This window comes from Pelophylax lessonae (assembly GCF_965119305.1).
Source record: "Pelophylax lessonae genome assembly, chromosome: 7".
In the NCBI taxonomy this organism is placed as follows: domain Eukaryota; kingdom Metazoa; phylum Chordata; class Amphibia; order Anura; family Ranidae; genus Pelophylax; species Pelophylax lessonae.
Window position 1 is genome coordinate 6,557,823 of NC_138774.1, and position 16,209 is coordinate 6,574,031.

The 16,209-nt window shown below is 45.0% G+C and overlaps 1 protein-coding gene across 3 annotated transcripts in view; it reads left to right on the forward strand.

The window, feature by feature from the left end:
* Positions 1–16,209, forward strand: part of DACH2 (dachshund family transcription factor 2) — a 680,850-nt gene that overhangs the window by 257,013 nt on the left and 407,628 nt on the right. The gene's annotated exons all lie outside the window — the stretch shown is intronic.

Genomic DNA, 16,209 nt, shown 5'->3' on the forward strand with positions numbered 1-16,209 from the left:
GATGTAAACCCCATCACTAAAACCTCATAGAAGATTTAACATGTTCATGTCAAAGTTTTAAAATCTTCTGCTTTTTCATTCTATCAATCTCTAGGAATCCTGCCATAAAGGTCCTAGTTCAGGCACTTCCGGTGACAACCAATGTGAGGGAATCCCTGATTACCAGAACTAGTGTCTCCATTGGAAGATTTCCATTCTATTTCTTTCCTGCTGATAATGCACAATTTGGGATTTTCTTTTACTTTCACTCTCAGTGATCATAGTAATTGGACACCAAAAAAGGGTGAATCTCCCTAACAGGGGCACAGACAGCAATAAAAACCTGACAGGGGTTCTAATCCTTTTTCACACGATGCAAAGCAAAAAAAAACTTTTTGGCTTTTATTAATATTTTAAAGATGGAGTTAAAGGTTGCAAATAGATAAAGTGATCAAAACATCCTTCATTTTCGCTCTCCCATCTTTCCTTTGTATCCTTCCTTCTCGCCCACTCACATTTCCATTCCACCATTCCTTCACTTCCTCCTGTCTTTCCCTTCCATCCTTCCTTTCTCCCTTCCATCCTTCCTTTTCTCCCTCACTTCTTTCCCTTCCATCCTACTCTCCCTCCTGTCTTTCCCTTCCATCATTCCTTCACTCCCTTTCAACTTTCTCTTTAATCCTTCCTTCTCTTTACTTCATCTTTCCCTTCCATCCTTCTCTCCCTTCCATCCTTCTCTCCCATCCGTCTCTCTTTCCCTTCCATCCTTCTCTCCCTTCCGTCTTTCCCTTCCATCCTTCTCTCCCTTCCATCCTTCTCTCCCTTCCATCCTTCTCTCCCATCCGTCTCTCTTTCCCTTCCATCCTTCTCTCCCTTCCGTCTTTCCCTTCTGTCTTTCCCCCCCTTCCGTCTTTCCCTTCCATCCTTCTCTCCCTTCCATCCTTCTCTCCCTTCCATCCTTCTCTCCCTTCCATCCTTCTCTCCCTTCCATCCTTCTCCCCCTTCCGTCTTTCCCTTCCATCCTTCTCCCCCTTCCGTCTTTCCCTTCCATCCTTCTCTCCCTTCCGTCTTTCCCTTCTGTCTTTCCCTTCCATCCTTCTCCCCCTTCCGTCTTTCCCTTCCATCCTTCTCCCCCTTCCGTCTTTCCCTTCCACCCTTCTTTCCCATCCTTCTTTCCCATCCTTCTCTCCCTTCCATCCTTCTCTCCCTTCCGTCTTTCCCTTCCATCCTTCTCTCCCTTCCGTCTTTCCCTTCCATCCTTCTCTCCCTTCCGTCTTTCCCTTCCATCCTTCTCTCCCTTCCGTCTTTCCCTTCCATCCTTCTTTCCCTTCCATCCTTCTTTCCCTTCCATCCTTCTTTCCCTTCCGTCTTTCCCTTCCATCCTTCTCTCCCTTCCGTCTTTCCCTTCCATCCTTCTCTCCCTTCCGTCTTTCCCTTCCATCCTTCTCCCCCTTCCGTCTTTCCCTTCCATCCTTCTCCCCCTTCCGTCTTTCCCTTCCATCCTTCTCCCCCTTCCGTCTTTCCCTTCCATCCTTCTCCCCCTTCTGTCTTTCTCTTCCATCCTTCCTTCTCTCCCTTCCTTCTTTCCCTCCTTGTTTTTTCCTGTCATCTTTCCTTCTCTCCCTCCCATCTATCCCTTCCATCGATACTTCTCTTCCTCATCTTTTCCTTTCATCCTTATCTCCCTTTGTCTTTCCCTTTTAATCCGTCTGTCCTGCCCAACTTTTCCTTCCAGATTTCAATCCTTCCTTCTCTCCCTACAGTCTTTCTCTTCCATCCTTCCTTTTCTCCCTCCTATTTTTCCCTTAATTATTCCTTCTCTCCCTCTTATCGTCCCCTTCCATTCTTCTTTCTTTCCCTCCCATCCATTCTCCTCTTCCTTTCATCTTTCCCTACCATCCTTCCTTCCAGAGGCATAACTAGTACCTTCAGGGCCCCAGTGCAAGAAACCATGAAGGGCCCCCCGGACCCCTGGCCGGGGCCCTTCCATCAAGCCTGGGGCTCTTCCCACTGATCCTGGGGCCCTTTACTACAGTCCCGCAGCGGGCCCCCTTCCTGCCATCTTGGGGCCTCCACACGGTGGTGGAATGCCAGGGCTCAGCTGCAAGTGCGACCTTTGCGATCCTGGAAGTTCACCCACTGGTGTCAGTAGTTTTTATTTTTTGGTATTTTATTTGTATTATTTTTCTATCAATTTATTTTATTTTTCTACAATGTCACTGACTATGACTCTGTCCATTCAGAAAAGGAAGGAGCTGGAAAATTACATATTTACCGACCCCGTCCTGGTTCTCTATTGTGGCACATCCCCTGCAGCATCCGGCAGGAGAGGGGGGGGGGAGGAAGCAGGAAGCACAGTGGGGGGGGGGGACCAGGGGAGAACACAGGGGCCCAGAGACAGCAGAACACAGGTGAACTGGATAGGAGAGGCGGGGGCAGCATACAGAAGAACCAATCTCCTTCATTTTCCTCCTGCAGCTACAGGAGGAAAAAGGAGGACAGTGATTTCTCTACATGCTGCCCCCCACCGCCCCTCCTATCCAGGTGTACAGGTGAGCTACACAAGCCCCCTGGAGCATGGGGCCCGGTTGCAATTGTGACCCCTGCAACCCCTGTAGTTACGCACCTGCTTCCTTCTCTTTCTATGGTCTTTCCCTTCCATCTATCTGTCTTGCCCAACCTTCCCTTCTATACTTCCATCCTTCCTTCTCTCCCTCTCATCTTTTTTTTTTTTTCCATTTTTCTTTCTTTCCACTTTTGGTGGCAACCTGGAAGGAAGGTGGTCTGGGGCTGCTGTGAAAATGGCCGCCTCGTCCTGTATTTAGCCTAGGCACACTCCTGCCCAGACCTTAGTGTATGTACCAATCTCCAGGCTGGTGAATCCATTCCTCTACATTCAGCTGTGTTTTTCCATGGCTGACGGGTACGGCTCTTTCATTTATCCAACAGAAACGAGACGTTAACAGCTGTACTCGGGGTAAAAAAGAAAAGCAAATCAAAATGGCAAATGATGGATTGAAGCAGAAGCAGAAAACCCGCCCGGCTCCACCAAGAATCAGTATTCTTGTCTCTATTAACAAGATTAAATGCCGGGCTCTGTTGTTTTTCTGTCTAGTCAACAGCGTTCATTTATGGATTTGACATAATTTATCACAAGAAAAGCCTCCGCTCTTCCACAACAATCCTCTCCCCTGAATTATGTTTTTTGCTGTTTATTTCTTTTTCTGAGTTTTTTTTCCCTTTTCATTGTTATATTTATAGTTACCTCACCGACACCGGAGAATGAAGGCTAAATGTCAAATAAATGATTATAAAATGTAGTGGGTCCCCTAGGAAGGAATGGAATGATGTTGCTGCAGCTGCACAGATCCTTCCATTAATCTTATTAGATGATTCCGTTAGGCGATACTTCCTCGGATCAGGCGGCTTTTCTGCCTTCTTTTTATAAGGCGCGGTATTAGGAGGTTTGATGGCCTTGGTTTAGGGTGCGCACGCCATTTTTTGGGGGGGATTTTTATTTTCTGCCAATGGGGGGAACCAGCTGCAGTGAGAAGTAGGTTGAGACACCGTGGCATGAACTCTGGTTAATTCATGTGTGTGTTTATATGTATATATATATAGATAGATATATAGTGAATATTAAATTACTGTGTATAAACAGCGAGCATGTAGCCTGAGAACAGAGCATTGGCCTCTTTTTCGCATATTATTGCCTAGTCTCTGTGCCATGCTCTTGTCAATACTGAATTGTATCATCCCCCAGATTGTATCCTCCTCTAAAGTTTAACCCCAATTTTATCCTCCCCTAAACTCTCCCCTCCCTAAACTAAATCCTTACCAAAACTGTGTTCTCCCCTGAATTGAATCCTTCCCTGAACTGTTTCCTCCCCGAAAATGTATCTTCCCCTAAACTGTGTCCTCCCTTCGAACTGTATGCTACCCCAAACTATAACCTTCCCATGAACTGTATCCTCTTCTAAATGGTATCCTCTTCTTAATTGTATCCCCCCCCCAAAACTGTAGCCTCCCCTGAATTTGAAACACCCCAAACTGTATCTTCCCCCTTAATTGTATCCTCCCTTGAACTGTATCATAGTCCAAAATAATTCCACCCTTGAACTATTTGCTCCCCCAAACTAAATCCTCTCCTGCCTCTCCTAAAGTGTATCCTCTGCTAAAATGAACCCTCCCCTAAACTGTGGCCTCCCCAATCTGTATTTTCCCCTGAAGTGTGTCCTCTGCTCAAATGAACTCTCCCCAGAACTGTATCCTTTCTAATCTGTATCCTCCCCTAAAGTGTATCCTCTAATCAAATGAACCCTCCCCTGGGGTGTATGCTGCCCTGAAGTGTATCCTTCCCTAAAGTGTATCCTCTAATCAAATGAATCCTCCCCTGAATTGTATCCTGTACAATCTGTCTTCGCCCCTGAATTGTACCCTCCCCTTGAATGCAGAGGTGTAAATAGAACCTTCAGAAACCATAAAGGGCCCCCCTGGACCCCTGGTTGGGGGCCTTCCCTTCAAGCCTGGGGCTCTTTCCACTAATCCTGGGGCTCTTTACTCTCATTGCGGTGCCCTTTATTGCGGTCCCACAGCGGGACCTTTTCACAAGTTCTGCAGTGGGCTTCCCTTCCTGCCATCTTGGGGCCTCCACACGGTGGTGGAATGCCAGGGCATTGCCTTTGCAATCCTGGAAGTTCACCCACTGGTGTCAGTAGTTTTTATTTTTTGGTATTTTAATTGTATTATTTTTTATCATTTTGTTTTATTTTTTTAAATGTCACTGATTATGACTGTCCATTCAGAAAAGGAAGGAGCTGGTAAATTACATATTTACCGACCCCTTGCTGGTTCTCTATTGTGACACATCCCCTGCAGCAGCCGGAAGGAGAGGGGAGGGAGCACAGTGGGGGGGGGGAGGGGGAGCACACAGTGGCCCAGAGACAGCAGAACACAAGTGAACGGGATAGGAGGAGTGGTGGGGGCAGCACAGTGGGGGGGGGGCACAGTGGGGGGTGGGGGACCAGGGGAGGCACACAGGGGCCCAGAGACAGCAGAACACAAGTGAACTGAATAGGAGGAGTGGCGGGGGCAGCATACAGATGAACCAATCTCCTCCATTTTCCTCCTGCAGCTACAGGAGGAAAAAGGCAGACAGAGATTTCTCTGCATGCTGCCCTCACCGCCCCTCCTATCCAGGTGTGCAGGGGAGCCACATTGGGCCCCTGGAGCATGGGACCTGCAAATACAACCCCTGTAGTTACGCCCCTGCTTGAATCGTATTCTCCCCCCCTGAATCCCTGAATCGTATCCTCCCCCCCTCGGAATTGTATCCTCCCCTGATCTGTGTTCTCCCCATGGCATCCTCCTGTAGTGCTCACCCCCGCAGGAGCCACAACTCTTTCGGTCCCCACTGAGGCACAGTTAGCCTGCTGCAAGGATCTTTGTTGCTTTTAACACGATTACAAAACCACAGCAGTAACAACACACAGGAAATAGGTCACGCGCAACGTGAGAATTAATAAGATTAATGTTTTATTAAAGGTCAAGCAAATGCAATGCAAAATACAAACAGGACAATAGAATGTTAGATTTATTGAAGGGCAGGTAAGCCTCACCTACGGCCATTGACTTACTCCACAACAAGGTTAAGCCCCATTACTCTAGTTCACACAGTTACAGTTAGAATTACATCAACAGTAAACACACGAATGGCATAAACAAACCTCACTGTAATGCTTAGCAATGGATAAACATATAATGTCCCTGGTTGTACTCTATGCATACTGCCCAAGTAGCGGGTGGGTGCACGCATTCCTATCAAAGGTATACTGCTGGTAGTGTCTAAAGTATCCGGTGCCTGTCAATGTTAGTCAACTTTTGTTGGGGCCCTTCTGTAGGTGGTGCACATGTAGCTGTCCCTTTAAGACTGTACACAATGGTTGGCTGATTAAGTTAAGGGCAGTTTCAGTTGGCATTAACTGGATTTATTTGTTTTATTTCTTTTATTTTATTTTTTTATAAAAGTGCAAAAAAGTACTGTAATAAATAAATAGATCAGATAGATGATGATAATATAAAAAACTGTATAAAAATAAAATGATCATCTTACTAATATATTTATAGCATTAAATATAGGTTTATCAAGGCTGGCATCATAGTCAAATAATCAGTCTGGTTGAAAAAAGACTATAAAACCAATAAAAAAACAAAACAAAAAAAACACACAAGGCTTACAAGTCTACGTACTCCTGGGCTATCTTACTTGCTGATGAAGTTTTCCTCCAATCAGCTATAACTTTATGACCACTGACAGGTAAAGTGAATAACCTAGTTTATCTCATTACAGTGACATCTGAAAGTGGGTGCAATATATTAGGCAGCCAAGTGAACATGTTGTCCTTGAAGTTGATGTGTTGAAAGCAGAAAAAATGGGCATCACAGTTTGAGGTTTATGGGACTCTTTAGCTGCAGATTGGTCAGGGTGTCCATGCTGACCCCGGTCCACAGCTAAAAGTGCCTACAATGGGCACGTGAGCAACAAAAAAAAAAGTCTTCTGAATTAAAAAAACACTAATTAGCCCAATTTTTTTTTTTATAATGTGAGATGTTATGCCGAATAAATAGATACCCAACATGTCACGCTTTAAAATTGCGCACACTCGTGGAATGGAGCCAAACTTCGATACTTAATCTCTATAGGCAACGCTTCAAATTTTTTTTTACAGGTTACCAGTTTAGAGTTAGAGGAGGTCATGGGCTAGGATTGATGCTCTTGCTCGAACGTTCAGGGCGATACCTCACATGTATGGATTGAACGCCGTTTACATATATGGCCGCGACGGACGTATGCGTTCGCTTCTGAGGACGGGGGCACTTTCTTTTTTTTTTTTTTATTGTTTATTTGATTTTTTTGTGTTTTTTTTTATTTTTACACATTCCCTTTTTAATTTTTTATTTTATTACTTTTATTCCTATTACAAGGATTGTAAACATCCCTTGTAAAATGTATAGTGCCTGACAGGTCCTCTTTATGGAGAAATTTGGGGTCAATAAGACATCAGGTCTCTCCTACAGGATGGAAAGCCTGAAATAAAAAAAATAATAAAAAAAAAAAAAAAAAATGATCTCGGCTATCTAGCCGAGATTACGGCAGTATTGACAACTGCCAGGTCGGATGTGACGTAACGTCTCACCCGGGCCTCCGAGAGTCATAGAGACTGCTAGGGACCATCTGGTCCTCGGTGTTCTTTATGGTGTGCTTCCTTTTCCGGCTTGCCGATCGAACAGGCAAGCTGGTAGAAGCACTGGAGGGCGGTGGGAGGGGGACATCCCCTTCCACGCCTGTAAGAACGATCAAGCGGCTTGTCACAGAGTCATAACATAAAAAAAAAACCTTCTAACTTTTTTAGCTGGCTCCTAGATTCAAAGCAAATTTGTCAAGCCCTGACTTCCAGGATCTGCTACTGATGGCTTGGTCTTTCAGAGATCTAGTGGAGTCCATGCCTCAACGGGTCAGGGCTGTTATGGCGGCAAAAGTGGGACCTACTCAATCTTAGGTGGGTGGTCATAAAGATTTGACTGATTGTTATGTATCGACTCCCGACCCACCAAAATTCTTGCAGCCTTCTCTGATTAGATAATGGGGATGTCTAAGGAGGTTGCGGGCCTAGGATATGTTATCCTTGCCTAGATGAGAAAGGTGGAAATAGGACAGTGGAAAAGCTCGAAAACGGAAAATACTAAAAAAAAAATGGTTAAAATATTTATTGGGGGGGGGGGGGGATGTGACAGGCTAAAATTATTCCACTTTAAGTCCCTCGCTCCTATACATGGGGGAAGTGATGACCTGAAAATCATCTTCTGGTTCACAAAGGAGATATTGAACTTACTGAACAATTTTGGCCTTCACCTTATTTTTTTTTTTTTTCCAAAACTTAATTTCACATCCCCGCCAGCTCCAGCCCGCTAACTATTCTTCAATGTTGCTTAAACTTTAATGAAACTCTTAATTTAAACTGAGAGGAAACCACAAAAGCGCGTACACACAATTAACAAGGGCTTAAAACCATCAACAAACAATCAGCATGCAATTAAACAATAATGGCGTGCTTATCGGTGTCCTGGAGAGGAACGTACCGCGGTGATCCCGTTAGTCAATCGCTGTTTCTGTGGTGATGTGAAGATGGAAGCGCGGACTTCTTTGATTAGATTGCTCTTTAGAAACTGTGTTTTTGGACTTGGCTGATTGTTGACGTAGGAAACGGCATCTGGTTTACCGCAAAGGCTGACTTTGTAGTTACTCAAAATCTGCCTTTTATTCCTGGCCATCAAGAATGGTAATGGGAACGGGTACCATGCCGCTGTCCCAGTGCGCTTTTGGCCTTGTGCCAGCACTTTATATTATGCCCAATGACCAAGCTGATGTCCCAGTAGAGTCTTTGCCCTGTGACATCACTTTATATTACAACCAATGGCCATGCCGATGTCGCGGTAGACTCTTGGCCCTGTGCCATCACTTTATATTACAACCAATGGCAATGCTGATGTCCCTGTGCCATCACTTTGTATTATGACCAATGGCCATGCTGATGTCCCACAAGACTCTTGGCCCTATGACATCACTTTTTATTATGACCAATGGCCATGCCGATGTCGCGGTAGACTCTTGGCCCTGTGCCATCACTTTATATTACAACCAATGGCAATGCTGATGTCCCTGTGCCATCACTTTGTATTATGACCAATGGCCATGCTGATGTCCCACAAGACTCTTGGCCCTATGACATCACTTTTTATTATGACCAATGGCCATGTTGATGTCCCAGTGGACTCTTGGCCCTATGCCATCACTTTATATTACAACCAATGGCCATGCTGATGTCCCTGTGCCATCACTTTCTATTATGACCAATGGCCATGCTGATGTCCCACAAGACTCTTGGCCCTATGACATCACTTTTTATTATGACCAATGGCCATGCCGATGTCGCGGTAGACTCTTGGCCCTGTGCCATCACTTTATATTACAACCAATGGCAATGCTGATGTCCCTGTGCCATCACTTTGTATTATGACCAATGGCCATGCTGATGTCCCACAAGACTCTTGGCCCTATGACATCACTTTTTATTATGACCAATGGCCATGTTGATGTCCCAGTGGACTCTTGGCCCTATGCCATCACTTTATATTACAACCAATGGCCATGCTGATGTCCCTGTGCCATCACTTTCTATTATGACCAATGACCATGCTGATGTCCCGGTGGGCTCTTGGCCCTGTGCCATCACTTTATATTACAACCAATGGCCATGCTGATGTCCCTGTGCCATCACTTTGTATTATGACCAATGGCCATGCTGATGTCTCGATGGACTCTTGGCCCTATGCCATCACTTTATATTACAACCAATGGCCATGCTGATGTCCCTGTGCCATCACTTTCTATTATGACCAATGACCATGCTGATGTCCCGGTGGGCTCTTGGCCCTGTGCCATCACTTTATATTACAACCAGTGTCCATGCCAATGTCACGGTGGACTCTTGGCCCTGTGCCATCACTTTATATTACAACCAATGGCCATGCTGATGTCCCTGTGCCATCACTTTGTATTATGACCAATGGCCATGCTGATGTCTCGATGGACTCTTGGCTCTGTGCCATCACTTTATATTACAACCAATGGCCATGCTGATGTCTCAATGGACTCTTGGCCCTGTGCCATCACTTTATATTACAACCAATGGCCATGCCGATCTCACGGTAGACCCTTGGCCCTGTGCCATCACTTTATATTACAACCAATGGCCATGTTGATATCCCAGTAGACTCTTGGCCCTGTGCCATCACTTTTATATTACAACCAATGGCCATGCTGATGTCCCTGTGCCATCACTTTGTATTATGACCAATGGCCATGCTGATGTCTCGATGGACTCTTGGCCCTGTGCCATCACTTTATATTACAACCAATGGCCATGCTGATGTCCCACTGGACACTTGGCCCTATGCCATCACTTTTTATTATGACCAATGGCCATGTTCATGTCCCAGTGGACTCTTGGCCCTATGCCATCACTTTATATTACAACCAATGGCCATGCTGATGTCCCAGTCGACTCTTCGCCCTGTGCCATCACTTTATATTACAACCAATGGCCATGCTGATGTCCCTGTGCCATCACTTTGTATTATGACCAATGGCCATGCTGAGGTCCCACTGGACTCTCGGCCCTGTGCCATCACTTTACATTATGACCTGGCCATTTAAAGGATAAGGCACAAGTATGGTGGAGGAACCATTGAATTTTTTCCCAGATTGATTGTGGGCATTTTGCAGGAAGCTGTGCAAATCACTTTTAATTCTAAGAAAAATAAAGAATGAAATTATTCTGTTATTGTTGGGTTTGAGCAGCCAGTCTGAAGCAGATTTTTGTAGTGAAATTGTCAGTTTTACCAAAATGTGATTGCAGTAGGCCTCTAACCTTTTAATTCGCCTCAAGGTTAACTTCTCCTTTGTAATAAAATGTACTTTTCAATAAAGGGGCACCAGTAGTGTAAAAGGATGTTCTTCAGTGGAGACAAATTGAGCCTATTTCAAATGATGGGTCTGTAGGCTAAGTATGGCTTCCTGAAGCCTGGCCAAAGTACTTCCGTTCTGCGACGTTCGCCATGTCCTGCACAAAATCTAGGACATGAGATCCATTAAGTGCATCTAAGGAATGAGCATTGGCTGAGTGAGACCACACTGTACATGCATGTGCCTGGTTGTGAGATGGGAGAAGAGTGGTAATTACATACCGTAGGTACGGGGTCTCCAAACTTTTCAGTTCAAGGGCCACGTAATATTTTTTATAAATATTAGTGGCTAAAAAAAAATCAGCTTTATAAATCCATTATGAAAATTCAAATAAATGCATAAACATGCTCCAGGAAATATCACATCAGAAGCACCCCCATCACTTCAGAAGTCCCGCTTTTTACATCAGGGTCCCCATCAGATTGCCCTCTTACATCAGGGTCCCCATCAGATTGTTCTTTTACACCAGGGTCCCCATCAGAATCCCCCCTTACATCAGGGTCCCCATCAGATTCCCCCCTTACACCAGGGTTCCTATCAGATCCGCCCCCCTTACACCAGGGTCCCCATCAGATTCCCCCCCTTACACCAGGGTCCCCGTCAGATTCCCCCCTTACATCAGGGTCCCCGTCAGATTCCCCCCTTACACCAGGGTCCCCGTCAGATTCCCCCCTTACACCAGGGTCCCCGTCAGATTCCCCCCCTTACATTAGAGTCCCGATCAGATTCCCCTTTTCATCAGGGTCCCCCTTATATCCTCACATCTCTACATCAGGCTTCCCATTGGAGTCTACCCTTGCATCAAGCTCCCCATTGGAGTCTCCCCTTACTTCAGGCTCCCCATTGGAGTCTCCACCTTACTTCAGGCTCCCCATTGGAGTCTCCACCTTACTTCAGGCTCCCCATTGGAGTCTCACCCTTACAATCGACTCCTCATCCGAGTCCTCCCTTACATCAATCTTCCCATTACGTATGGGATTGTGTGGTTGTGTTTTATTTTTTTTTATTTTTATGGGTTGAGCTAAATGGACTTTTTTCACCCTGACTAATTATGTAACAATCACAGTCCCCCCCCTTACATCAAGGTCCCCATAATAGTCCCCTCTTTAATCTTTACATCAGGCTCCTCGTCAGATTCCCCCATTACATTAGGAATCCTATCAGAGTCCCCCCTTGCATCAGGGTCCCCATCAAAGTCCCCCTTACATCAGCGATCCCATCAGAGTCCCCCCTTACATCCTTGCATCAGGCTCCCCATTGAAGTCCCCCCTTACATTAAGGCATTAAGGTCCCCATCATAGTACCCCCCTTACATTAGGGTCCCCATCAGAATCCTTTCTTACATCAGCCTCCCCATTGGAGTACCCCCTTACATCACGCTCCCCATTGAAGTCCCCCCCTCTTACCAGTCCAATTAGGCTTACAGTATGGCTGTACTTGATTTGAATCCTCAGTCTGGGTAGTGAGTCTGAAGATACACCTCTGTCCCTAGCTGCAGGCTGGATTAAATCTTCTAACAAGCCGGATGTGGTTTGGAGACCTCTGCCTTAGATGCTAGAGGTACACCTAACCGTTCTCACATCTTTGAATGGAGTTTGTGTTTTTTGGCCAACCTTCAAAGACGTTCTGCTTGGCCTACTTGATTATCATTTAAAGTAGGCTGTTTTTTCTTTTTTTATTGTTTTTTAGTTTTGTTTTTTAAATACTGGGACCCTTTTTTTTTTTGCATAGTGCATGTTAATACATCGGTGAACTCACCCTTTAAAAAACAAAAGAAAGTTCTCTTTAAAACTTTGACACCCCAGTGCTACCAACAAACCTATGCAGTCAACCTAACCGTGATGTTCTAAGGATCACATGGCTTGGTTTAAAAACGATGTTTAAGGTTATCATTCAGTTTGCCAATAGGTTTGGTGTTTGGGGTAGTGTCAGGTTTGGGGTAGTGTCAGGTTTGGTGTTTGGGATAGTGTCAGGTTTGGTGTTTGGGATAGTGTCAGGTTTGGTGTTTGGGATAGTGTCGGGTTTGGTGTTTGGGGTAGTGTCAGGTTTGGTGTTAGGGGTAGTGTCAGGTTTGGTGTTTGGGATAGTGTCAGGTTTGGTGTTTGGGGTAGTGTCAGGTTTGGTGTTTGGGGTAGTGTCGGGTTTGGTGTTTGGGATAGTGTCGGGTTTGGTGTTTGGGATAGTGTCAGGTTTGGTGTTTAGGGTAGTGTCAGGTTTAGTGTTTGGGATAGTGTCAGGTTTGGTGTTTGGGATAGTGTCAGGTTTGGTGTTTGGGATAGTGTCAGGTTTGGGATAGTGTCGGGTTTGGTGTTTGGGATAGTGTCGGGTTTGGTGTTTGGGATAGTGTCGGGTTTGGTGTTTGGGGTAGTGTCAGGTTTGGTGTTTGGGATAGTGTCAGGTTTGGTGTTTGGGATAGTGTCGGGTTTGGTGTTTGGGATAGTGTCGGGTTTGGTGTTTGGGATAGTGTCAGGTTTGGTGTTTAGGGTAGTGTCAGGTTTAGTGTTTGGGATAGTGTCAGGTTTGGTGTTTGGGATAGTGTCAGGTTTGGTGTTTGGGATAGTGTCAGGTTTGGGATAGTGTCGGGTTTGGTGTTTGGGATAGTGTCGGGTTTGGTGTTTGGGATAGTGTCGGGTTTGGTGTTTGGGATAGTGTCGGGTTTGGTGTTTGGGGTAGTGTCAGGTTTGGTGTTTGGGGTAGTGTCAGGTTTGGTGTTTGGGGTAGTGTCAGGTTTGGTGTTTGGGATAGTGTCATGTTTGGGATAGTGTCAGGTTTGGTGTTTGGGATAGTGTCAGGTTTGGTATTTGGGATAGTGTCATGTTTGGGATAGTGTCAGGTTTGGTGTTTGGGATAGTGTCATGTTTGGGATAGTGTCAGGTTTGGTGTTTGGGGTAGTGTCAGGTTTGGTGTTTGGGATAGTGTCATGTTTGGGATAGTGTCAGGTTTGGTGTTTGGGATAGTGTCAGGTTTGGTATTTGGGATAGTGTCAGGTTTGGTATTTGGGATAGTGTCGGGTTTGGTGTTTGGGATAGTGTCGGGTTTGGTGTTTGGGATAGTGTCAGGTTTGGTGTTTGGGATAGTGTCAGGTTTGGTGTTTGGGATAGTGTCGGGTTTGGTGTTATGGATAGTGTCAGGTTTGGTGTTTGGGATAGTGTCGGGTTTGGTGTTTGGGATAGTGTCGGGTTTGGTGTTTGGGGTAGTGTCAGGTTTGGTGTTATGGATAGTGTCAGGTTTGGTGTTTGGGGTAGTGTCAGGTTTGGTGTTTGGGATAGTGTCATGTTTGGGATAGTGTCAGGTTTGGTGTTTGGGATAGTGTCAGGTTTGGTATTTGGGATAGTGTCATGTTTGGGATAGTGTCAGGTTTGGTGTTTGGGATAGTGTCGGGTTTGGTGTTTGGGGTAGTGTCAGGTTTGGTGTTTGGGGTAGTGTCAGGTTTGGTGTTTGGGGTAGTGTCAGGTTTGGTGTTTGGGGTAGTGTCATGTTTGGGATAGTGTCAGGTTTGGTGTTTGGGATAGTGTCAGGTTTGGTATTTGGGATAGTGTCATGTTTGGGATAGTGTCAGGTTTGGTGTTTGGGATAGTGTCATGTTTGGGATAGTGTCAGGTTTGGTGTTTGGGGTAGTGTCAGGTTTGGTGTTTGGGATAGTGTCATGTTTGGGATAGTGTCAGGTTTGGTGTTTGGGATAGTGTCAGGTTTGGTATTTGGGATAGTGTCAGGTTTGGTATTTGGGATAGTGTCGGGTTTGGTGTTTGGGATAGTGTCGGGTTTGGTGTTTGGGATAGTGTCAGGTTTGGTGTTTGGGATAGTGTCAGGTTTGGTGTTTGGGATAGTGTCAGGTTTGGTGTTTGGGATAGTGTCAGGTTTGGTGTTTGGGATAGTGTCAGGTTTGGTGTTTGGGATAGTGTCGGGTTTGGTGTTTGGGATAGTGTCGGGTTTGGTGTTTGGGGTAGTGTCAGGTTTGGTGTTATGGATAGTGTCGGGTTTGGTGTTTGGGATAGTGTCAGGTTTGGTGTTTGGGGTAGTGTCAGGTTTGGTGTTTGGGGTAGTGTCAGGTTTGGTGTTATGGATAGTGTCGGGTTTGGTGTTTGGGATAGTGTCAGGTTTGGTGTTTGGGATAGTGTCAGGTTTGGTGTTTGGGATAGTGTCAGGTTTGGTGTTTGGGATAGTGTCAGGTTTGGTGTTTGGGGTAGTGTCGGGTTTGGTGTTAGGGAGTTTTTTGGCATGTGCAGGTTGAAACAAACTTCTGGAACCCCCAGGAGCCAATTAAAGCCCTTGAGAACCCTAAAGCACCATCATTTCTTCTTCCTATATAGACTCCAATGCATTGATAAATATTGTAGATAAATTCTGCTGAATTTCAATGAAAACTGATTAGGTTCATCCTTAGTCACCGTCCATTTGATGGTGTTGGTGCTTTTTCCCGCTTGGGGTGTATTTTTTTTTTATTTATTTTTTTTTATTTTAGACCATTTTGTACAGAATTGTGAGATGGTGGGCACATGCAAAAATGACACCCATTGGACCATTTGCTGCCATATAAAGCCATCTAGATATAAAGGATGAAATTTCACCTATAACTACATAATATAGACAAAAACAAACAAACTTGCTACAAAGTTGCCAAAATGAAGCCATTCATTTACTGAGTTCATTATCGTGGGTTCATTAACTCCTACTATTCTATATGATTTGTGTGTATATATATCAGTCTGTGTCTGTAGGTATACAGTATATACCTATGTGATTTTTTTTGGGGGATGTATTTCTTATCCCATATCTCAGAATTGACATGGTACAGACAGAGCCAATTTCAGCCGTGGGAAAATAATTGGTGGGTGAAATATATATTGTGATTTTCCCATTATATTACTCCGGCTGATATATTCCGTGCTGGAAGTAGATTTACAGATGAGATATTGCATTGCACGGCCTTCCATGGAAATGGGACTGGCACAAATCAGGTTATGGGGAGGAGGGGACACTGTATAGAAATATATAGCTTTTTGTTGCATTCTTTTACGCCGCAGATTTGAAATTGAGCCTGAGCGCCTAATATGAGGCTGCGGGGCCTGCGAGGAGATGGCAGCCATGATAGGGGAGGTTAACCCTATTATCCGTGCCCTGGTGTACACCGCAATCCATCTTCCCGCATGAGGGGACAATAAACAGGGTGACACAGAGCGGGGCCCATCCTCATCCTCCTTCCCAGCAACACTTCCCTGCTTCACTGAGGGCCGTTATCATCTCTTATTAACTGCTTCTGACACATGGCTAAGGTCAGCCTAACCCATACATACTATCTTTTCTTTTCTTTTTTCTCTTTCCTTCCTTTCATTCCTTTCTTTCCCTTTTCCTTTTCCTATTTTTTTTTCCCTTCTTCTCTTTTTCTTTCTCTCTTTCTCTGTCTTTCTTTCTTTCTTTTTCTCTCCTCCTCCTCTCCTCTCGTCTACTCTTTCATTTTTCCAGTTTTCTTTCTTTCTCCTCTCCTTTTTAATTTTTTTCTTTCTTTCTTTCTTTCTTTCTTTCTTTCTTTCTTTCTTTCTTTCTTTCTTTCTTTCTTTCTTTCTTTCTTTCTTTCTCTTTCTTTCTTTCTTTCTTTCCTCTTTCTTCTTTCTTTCTCTTTCTTTCTTTCTTTCTCTTTCTTTCTT